This window comes from Sinocyclocheilus anshuiensis, unplaced genomic scaffold (assembly GCF_001515605.1).
Source record: "Sinocyclocheilus anshuiensis isolate Anshui unplaced genomic scaffold, SAMN03320099.WGS_v1.1 scaffold964, whole genome shotgun sequence".
Classification (NCBI taxonomy): Eukaryota; Metazoa; Chordata; class Actinopteri; order Cypriniformes; family Cyprinidae; genus Sinocyclocheilus; species Sinocyclocheilus anshuiensis.
The window spans coordinates 171,412-181,435 of record NW_015552666.1 but is presented as its reverse complement, the minus strand read 5'-3'; the positions used below and the strand labels follow the sequence as shown (position 1 = coordinate 181,435).

The 10,024-nt window shown below is 38.1% G+C and overlaps 1 pseudogene; it reads left to right on the top strand.

The window, feature by feature from the left end:
• The first annotated feature begins 6,586 nt into the window (after positions 1-6,586).
• LOC107667303 (uncharacterized) lies at positions 6,587-9,079 on the top strand (annotated as a pseudogene).
• The last annotated feature ends 945 nt before the right edge of the window (positions 9,080-10,024 follow it).

Sequence of the window (10,024 nt, the reverse complement as noted above, 5' to 3'; positions counted from 1 at the left end):
TTGACTAAAACATATTGATCACCGTTTACATCTCCTATCACAGACTTACCAGACACTGTTTCTACGTCCTAACAGTCCAACAAAGATGTCATTCATATTAGCTACAAAGGACCAAAGAGAAAAATCTCATCAAGCTCTGATGTTACTTTAATTAATAATAGGTGTATTATATTAGCCTAAAGTATATGTTAATGTAGAAAATTGTAACTTACGCCTAAATGGTGAATTTGTGTCACGATTTGTCCCTGTGAAATACAAATGAACAATGAACATAAAATAACCTTGACCTTGAAGAAATAGTTCTCAATTCTGTCTTATACTCATCCTCACATTGTTTCAAACCTTGATGATATTTATCTGCAGAACAACATGGAGGTGAGTAAATAATGACATTTTTTTGTTATTATTTCCCAATCTTGTGCATTTTTAATGCTATTAAATGCTAATTTCATCATTCATATCATCTCACCTGCGCTCCTCCTGCCCATTAGGCCGATGAAACTGTCATAATCGATATCTTTATGTCGTTTCTCATAGCGCTCAGACTGGGGGTCGCTGTTGTCCTGTACAGAACACACAGGATGGCAAATGAAATTCTGACTCACTAATGTGAATGACTCAGTAACATAAAGACTCCAGACTGTGATGATCATTAAAGTTATAAAAACGACTAAAAAAAAGATCAGGGGACTGCTTTGAAAAACTGATTTTACAATACAATAAAAAATAATAGAATAAAGCAGTGAGTGGTAGGCCTATATAGTTTTAGATTGCAAAAATGGTCTACCAATTATTTTTATTTTATAATTATTTTTTTATAATTATTTTTTTTTTGCAATGTGTGTGTGTAACCTGCATGTGTGTAGTTTGATAGTGTGCCCGCATGAATAACCCTCTGTTTGAGCCCATTTAACAGACAGATATCACATTAATGGAGCCATTAAGGTTTTAATGGAGTCATTATGATTCTAGCCATCGCCATACGTTCTCTCTGTACCAGTTGCCTTTTTGAGGGATCATATTCCCAATATAGCTACAAATAACAGCAGTATATTAAACAGAAACAACGTACACCAATAAAGTAATAAATGAAACATCTACATTACTGAAATATTATTTGTGAATTTTGTTGATTTTTGCAGTAGCTGTTGAGTAAACAAGTGACCCCACAATGAAAACACACTAGCATTATGCCATTGTGGAAAGGTTAATCTTATAGGCTATATATTATACAGGTATTTATATATGTTCATAGTACATGTAGCCAGATACATTTATTATATTATAATTATTTTGCCGGAGAAGGTCTTATTTAGTATGCAAAACGTTTAGGTAGGTTATTAACTTTTATTCAGTGCGACAACTAGCCCCTATAAGATTCTAAGGCACAAAGCACACCTTTTCATCTCATAGAGCAAGTCCGTCTAACAAACGAACGATATCCTTTTTAAAGTGTCGTTTAACGTGTGCTTACCGTGAATGACGGATAGTCGAGCGCACAGCGCGAGAGTCCAGGACACGCGAGCAACAGCAGCACATGAGAGAACAGCACGAACAACCAACCGCAGGACATCCTCAGATCCACACCTGCGCCAAACTTTACTCATAAAATTCAAACCAAAAACTTCTTCTTATAAAGCTAGAATAATAATATAAAAGAAGTAATAATACCTTTTAAATACACTGAGATGAGCTGGTATTCAGGAGGAAGATGTTCAGTTCTTCTGTCTTTATAGAGCTGTAAAGGCTCGCAGGTGCGCGCGTTTCTTTTATTTGTAGCGTTCGCGCGCTCCGCTCACACAAGCTCGGGCAAGCTGGCTCTCCAATACGAACCAAATAATGATGCTAACATATCCTAGTGACGCAAAGTCATTAACACATAGAGCCAACTGACGTATTTGTGCGGTGAATTATATTAAACTCGCACCTCATCTTATCTCGTGAGTTTAACGTCATGTAAAATTCAGTCCAAGTCTAAACCTATGCAGATTTACCTGTGTTTTTTTATTTCTGTAAGATTTGTGAAGCAGTGATTAAGCAGAAATTCTGAAGAGTAGGCTTTACAATCCAGTATATACAGAATCATAAGATGGCAAATGGACAAGGTTTTTTTGCATTGTGTTCTGGGAACTCATTTAAAGGGGTCATATGATGCGATTTCAATCTGTATATATACTGTATATGTATATGTATATATATATTTAAGAAACCTGTTGACCTGTTTAGTCTGTTTCTGTTAGATGATTGCTTTATATCTCTAATTTTCCTATTTCATACCTGTGAGACCAAGATGAAATCAAGATTGACATTTGTTGTCAGACACCTCCATTCCAAACAGTTCAGTAGTGAATTTGGTGGTAATGAAAAAAAAAGGAAAATAAATTAATAAATAAGAAAATTAAATAAAATACTCACCGACAACACAGTGGCCGGAATGACATATTCTTCCTGAACAACAAAGTGTGACAACTAGCCCCCTAGATGATTTCTTTCTTTCTTTCTTTCTTTCTTTCTCTCTCTTTCTAACACTTACTTTTGCTAGTCTCACTTATTGCCTTTCTACATTAGATTTTATTGGCTTCCAGGTTTCTTTTAAGAGTATGAAATTCTACTAAATTCATTTGCACAGAAAAGCCCTGAACATTTTAGAGCTTAATTAGTTTTTCAGATTATTCTTATTTTCTCTCTTTCTAACACTTACTTTTGCTAGTCTCACGTATTGCCTTTCTACATTAGATTTTATTGGCTTCCAGGTTTTTTTTAAGAGTATGAAATTCTACTAAATTCATTTGCACAGAGAAGCCCTGAACATTTTAGAGCTTAATTAGTTTTTCAGATTATTCTTATTCCTCTCTTTGGATTCCTGAGCAAGCAGGAAAGCTCTTAATGATACACCAACGCTCTACATTCCTCATGAAGCAGGATTTGCTGTATACAGGGGATGTGGAGCTGGAAAACAGGACTTTGAGGTGATTAAGTCCGGTTGTTTGCATTGAGAACAAATGATTCCTTCAGTTTGGAACATTTCCATAACATCAAAACAAGTGATTACTTTACGATAGTCTTGTAAGTGGAAGTAAGAAGCATGCGTTTCCATAAGACTGATTTGTTCCTGCATTTGTAAGAAAGTGTTGCGTGTGTTTGCTGAAGCGGACGTGAAACATTAGAACAGTTCAGAAGTACACCCACGCTCACTAGTCCAGTCAGTGCTTCTCAATGGTGAATGACACCTACCATCTTTTGCTTACGCAAATGAACTCACAAACTCACACAAAAAACACACACAGAGCCTCTCTCTCATTTTCTTTCTTACAGCCTAATTTCTTTTCATTTTTAGTGTATTTGGTCTCATTCAGTCACCAAACATCGATTCACATAATGTGGATAAAATTGTCTGCGTTCAGATTACAATGAAAGACTGAATGCAAAGAACTTCAATGCATGTACAGACTTTGTTCTGCCAGCTGAAAAAAAAATCCTTCACTATCGTCAACACCATCATCTTTCTTTCTTATATTATTTACTATATCCAAATGTGGCATTTAATGGTACACTTATTTTTAGTATATTTGATCTGTTTGCACTTTGTGTCAATGTAATTCAGCATTAGAGGTTGCTTCCGTTCAACCCTCGTCCCCCTACATGCTCACACACAAATACACCTTTGAGTCTTTAGATCAAGGAGAAAATAGTGGTTGAATGCTTCCTCTGTGTATAATCCTCTGTTCATATTTTAAAAATAAACTTTGATTGTCTGTCTCATGGTCAGCGATCATTGAAAGTACAGAGCATTTATCAGACATTGTATTCTCATAGAAAGCCCAAGGTGACCTCAGTTTCTAAAAACTTTGCAAAGACGATGCATCACTATTCGTCAGACATACACATGACATGGCAATGAGCAGCAGTGAGAGAAAACTTGAATTTTCGAGTTTTCAGCACAAAATAATTTCATAAATCCAAGGAATTTAACACTGCCAGATTGCTGCTGGATGCCAAGTACCACATTTTTAAGGTTGGACAGATTTAGGGGACTATTAAAATGAAACGGGTTAAAATCAAATCAAATCAAATAATAAAATACAACAATCTAAACACACATTCTCCCTGCCTCCACACAGTATTTACTTACACAAGTTTATGTGTGTGAATATGAATATGTGTGTGAAAGAGATGTGGATGCCCCATACTGAGGCTACTCCAGGTAATTTTGTGTAATCCAATTATAACTATCCAATTATATCCAATTATAACTAAATAAGATTACCTCTAGTCCTATCTAACACATTTTACTACTATGTGGCATCCATAATGACAAATGTAAACTGGGGGAGATATTTGACTTATTTTGTCACACGTGGACACCCACAAAAATCACCCAAAGCCCCCCTTAATTGGTGATATGTTGAGTTCCCCCTTAAGGGTTTATTAACACTTGATATGGCACTGTTTGTGTGATCACCGCATGTGTCACATGTGACTCAAGTGTTAGAATCCCTTTGTGTTTTGGGCCAATAAGTTGGCATGTGAAAATGAGAATCACACTTCTGCATATTTCTGCTTGTACCTCACTCCTCCCACCCGTTTCTGTGTTTCTCACTTAAGTGAGAAATTATGGCATTGACGCTGGAGCCATTAGCAAAATTTATTATGCCCCACGTAATCAGACAACTGTGAGCTGCATGGTCTCAGTATTTCATAAGAGCATCTCTGAACGCACAACACATTGACCCTTGAAGCAGATGGGCTACAGCAGCAGAAGACCAAACCGGGTGCCACTCCTGCCAGCTAAGAACAAGCCACCAAGGTTACAATTCACACAAGCTCACCAAAATTGGACAATAGAAGATTGGAAAAAGGTTGCCTGGTATGATGAGTCTCAATTTCTGATGCAACATTTAGATAGCTGGGTCAAAATTTAGCATAAAAAAAACATGAAAGCATGCATCCATTTTGCCTTGTATCAGTGGTCCAGGCTGGTGGTGGTGGTGTAATGGTGTGGGGGATATTTTCTTGGCACTCTTTGGGCCACTTAGTACCACCTGAGCATCTTTTACATGTCACAGGCTACCCGTAAAAAAAACATGAAAGCATGCATCCATTTTGCCTTGTATCAGTGGTCCAGGCTGGTGGTGGTGGTGTAATGGTGTGGGGGATATTTTCTTGGCACTCTTTGGGCCACTTAGTACCACCTGAGCATCTTTTACATGTCACAGGCTACCTGAGTATTGTTGCTGACCATGTCCATCCCTTTATGACCACAGTGTACAAATCTTTTGATTTGATTTGCACAGAGAAGCCCTGAACATTTTAGATTGACCAGGTCTAAACTCATTAGAGCACCTTCGGGATGTAGTGGAATGGGAGATTGGCATCATGGATGTGCAGTCGACAAATCCGCTGCAACTGTGTTATGCTATCATGTCAATATGGATCCAAATCCCTGAGAAATGTTTCCAGGACCTTGTTAAACCTATGCCATGAAGGCAGTTCTTTGAGCAAAATTTTGTGGCCCATTCCCAGCTCCCCAGCCAAATGATTTGTTAGTTTCCTTGTGCTGACATCAATCTGCCAGTGTCATGTTTATCTGACTTAGTCTTTTTCTAAACATGCTGTGGCATTTGCATAATCTAAAACTTAAAAAAAAAATACATTCTGGTGAATCGTGGTGAGTCCGATTAGTGCACTGATTACTACACTACTCACTTACTACTTACTAATTACTTGCACTGATTTCAACAAACAATCATCAAATGTAAAACATATTTAAAAGACACAGTTTTACTTTTCACATTTTTTTCTTTTACAGTTCACTTACATTTCTGTGCTATTACAATCAAAGTCCTCATTACTGAATCAGAGGAAATGATGGAGAAATGATTATGCCCCCTGATGGCAATATAACATAGCAGGGTCCAAAAGTCCAGCGCCACATAATATTTTTTCCCATTTAAGCCTGGAAATAATAATAATAATAATATGCATGAATAAATAAATAAATATTTATTATTAAACTTACATGAATTAAACAGCCAATAGAATACTGAATACTGAATACAAACAGAATACTGATTTACAATGACTTTTCTTATTTTTAGTCTCTCTAATCAGTGCAATAATCAGACTCACCATGATTCACCAGAATTAAAATCTGATTTAGATTATGCAATATATCTGTTTGTGATCTCTGAGCAGGCATTGGATGTTGTATATTGATTCAAATATGTGGTCTGAGCACAATAATGATGTTTAACATGCCTGAACCAAGTGGAGCTTTGTGTGAGGGTAATGACCTGTAAGCAAAACATGAAGTCCTCTTTTTTATAATCACTTAGCTAAAAATGTATGCACTGGTGCACAATCCTTCTCTCTCTCACTCACTCTCTCTCTCTCTCTCTCTCTCTCACACACACACACACACACACACACACACACACACACACACACACACTCACACACACAGTCTTCCTGGGCATGAAACAAGTATTCTGCAATTTATCTGGGTCAAACACAAAGCCCCTGCACCCCTCCATGGTCTTCAAGACAAGAGAGAAAGCAGAAAGAGAATGAGAGGAATAGAGGGGACATGAGGGTAAATAAACAATACGCCCATAGAACACATTGATCCTCTCCACGTGATGTCACATTCATCACTATGGGGCCAGTGAGAGAGAAGGGGGCAAAACGAGAGAGAGGGAGATGTATATGTTTTTGTGAAGGCTGGATTCAACACAGGTACTATCGGGAATGTAAAAAGGTAAGAGCCTTATTAATCACATATTAATCTCTAGATCAATCATTTCAAAGCAAGTGTAACATGCAAATGAGTTGAGATATAATTTCCTCTGTAATTTAGATTAAAAAAAACTTACAGACTGCATGTTGTAAAATTATATGATGGAACCTTATGATAGAAGAATAAATAATTTGACACTGTTTTTGTTTTATTTAATTAATATATAATTTGAAACTATTCAATAACATTCACACAGTAAATCAGAACTGGATTATAGATTTAAAAAATACAATATAGTAGGATCCAATGCCACTTTTTTGTTTCCATTTAAACATGGAAATAAGAAAAATTTAATTAAATAAAACATATACATAAATTAACAAATAAGACAAAGATAACACATTTGCAAATACAAAACAAAGTTAACATTTTATTTTATTTCAATAACTTCAATATATGCCATATGTTTAGAGATAAAGTGTACAGTATGTAGAACAGCAGGGAAGACTTTTACAGGGAGGAGTCTCACAAAAAAAATGTGCTCATCCCTTTTCTTTCCTTTCATCCTTTCTTGCTTCTTTTTGTCTAGTTCCACTTTGCAAAAGCCAAGCACACAAATACACACATAGCTCATGTTCTCACCCCTGTGGTGTAGCTACAGCTGCAGATACAGTATTTACATAAACAGCTTCATGGACAGTACATACACAAACTTAACTTAAAGGGACAGTCTACCCAAAAATGAAAATGAAACCCTCACCCATTTACTCAACCTCATGCTGTTCCAAACCTGTATGACTTACTTTCTTCCGTGGAACACAAAATATATTTTGAAGAATGTTATCTAAACGGTTTCAGGTGCCATTGATTCCATTGTATGGACCAAAATAAGTCAATGGGTCCCGAAACTGTTTCATTACCAACATTCTTCAAAATATCTTCTTTTGTGTTCCACAGAAGAAAAAAATACATACATGAGAATGACATGGGGATGAGTAAATGATGACAAAACTTTCATTTTGGGGTGGACAATTCCTTCAACACATTCAACTTCTCTTTTTTTTTTTTTTAAATTCAGAAATCATGATTTGCTTGACGTTGCAGGTCTCCACAGTTTAACATGGCTAAAAGGAACTCAAACTCAAATGGTTACTTCTCATCCACCTCTTACTGTCTGATGTGGTATTTGGCAGAGCTCCACTCCCTCAAGGCAAACTGACGCCTTCAGTCACTTCAAAAATATTTCAAGTAGAGAAAGAATCCCAAATGGTTGAAGATGATCTTCCTGCCACCCATCAGTTGGTCTTAAACCTCTCAGCCTCTCTACAAGGTCAGCTGGACCTCCAAAGCAATGCAAGCTGTGCAGAGCTCTCTAATGGAGGCTGGAAAGGAAAGGGTTTCTCTCAGGAGCTATTAGGGTTGGCAATGGTGCCAGTGCTGGTGTCAGCAGGATGTTTGTCTGAAGCCCAAAAGTTGGTAATGCAACTCTATGCGGTGTTGGGGCAAAACGATACACATTAATTTTTACAGAACATACTGGTGCTGATCAAGAGAGGTAAAGAGAGGGATTCATCACACATGGTCCATTACAGCTTTACCAATGGATTCCAAACCCCTTCATCTCCTTCTATGCTGAACTCTGAGTCACAGCGCCACCTACAGGCTGTTATATTTAACATTCATCAGCTAGCTGAGGTGGGTGAGAAAGATGAGGGTAAAGTTGGGCCTAGGGGGCAATGCAATGGGTGGGTGAGGGTGAAAGGTACTCGGATTCTCGGGCAGGCCGCAGAACAGAGCAAGCAATTGTGTCTTGAGGAAGCACAGCAGGCTTGTGGAAGCTTGGGATTCCAATGTGCAGGTGTGACCCAGGATGGTGATTCTGGATATTATCATGTTATCTCGAGGCCTGGAAGCCGCGTAGTGCCTTCATCTAACTCTGAGAGCTGGATTCAAACTTGCAAGGTGAGATCTGTACGTTTGCGCAGAAATGGGGGCCCTCAGCATCAATGTGTAAATGAAAAAGAGGAGCAAGTGTTTACAGTAGTGGAGTGGATTCCGGCAGTCTCCACACTGTATAATCTGGGAACAGCCGTTTACTATGCTTCGGTTAGCTGCTATGACACTGCAAAAGAGAGAGCCATCTTCAGCACTGTGGATCTGGGCACAGACGCGCTCATGGCTGTAACGGGGGGAACCGCGGGAGTTGCTGGTTATGCGTTGGGGGCTGGATTAAAAACGGATGTGAAGGCAGGAATTAAATATCTGCTGAACAGCATGAAAGAGGAAGATGACCTCCTAATGAACCAGAACAGCTGGGAGGATGGAACTCTCACTGTCCAATAAAAGACCAAGGAGAAACCGATGAAGAGATTCAAGAACAACAGTTGCATTGCTCCAGGGCCTCAAGGATTTTTACATCTGTATTAAATAATGTTTAGATCACTATATTAGTCTATATGTTCAGTCATAATAAATATGTCCAGTCATAAATACCTTAATATCCAAAAGGTATTTAATGACATCAAACCTTAATTTTATGAAGCTACGAGAATACTTTTTGTGTGCAAAGAAAGCAAAAATAATGACTTTATTAACAATTTCTTCTCTTCCGTGTCAGTCTTCTACGCACATTCACGGGAGTACCACGCAGGGGTGCCGCTAGCAATTTTGGGCCCTATGAAAGAATATGAGGCTGGGCCCCCTACCGCACCAAACATACACTATAGTGCACAAAGTATTGGGAAAACTCAAAAAAACTCATCGCCAAACACCAATGACTTGTACATATGCGTACAATCATTTTAGACACTTCCAAAACTGTGGCAAAAAAGATAAATCTCTTTAAATACATGAATTATGTTTCCATCTTTGATGCCACAGGTTTGGAAGTGCCTTTTTCTGTTCTAAAGAAGGGGGTGTCCCAATACATTTGCCTGTTCATTAGAAGGGGGTGTCCCAATACTTTTGGCAATATAGTGTACAAGCCAGCCTAGCTATTCAAAATATACCACGCATGCGTGTGGTGCTGCTGACGCAGGAGCTGACGTTCTGAAATGCGCTGCGTCTTGTTTGCAAGCAGAGGAATGCACACGCATGCCAAAGCCACTAGAAGGCAAGCCTGCAACTTTTAGCCAAAAAAGTGTAACGGCTAATGCTAACGCTTCCGATTTGCCAGTATGTGGGAAAGGAGACCAGAGGCCGTTTTTTTTTTTAATGGATGTCAATGGAGGAGAGGCTTCACTACGCTGAATAAACAGCTTTTTAGAGGAAACGGCTTATCCATTTAAA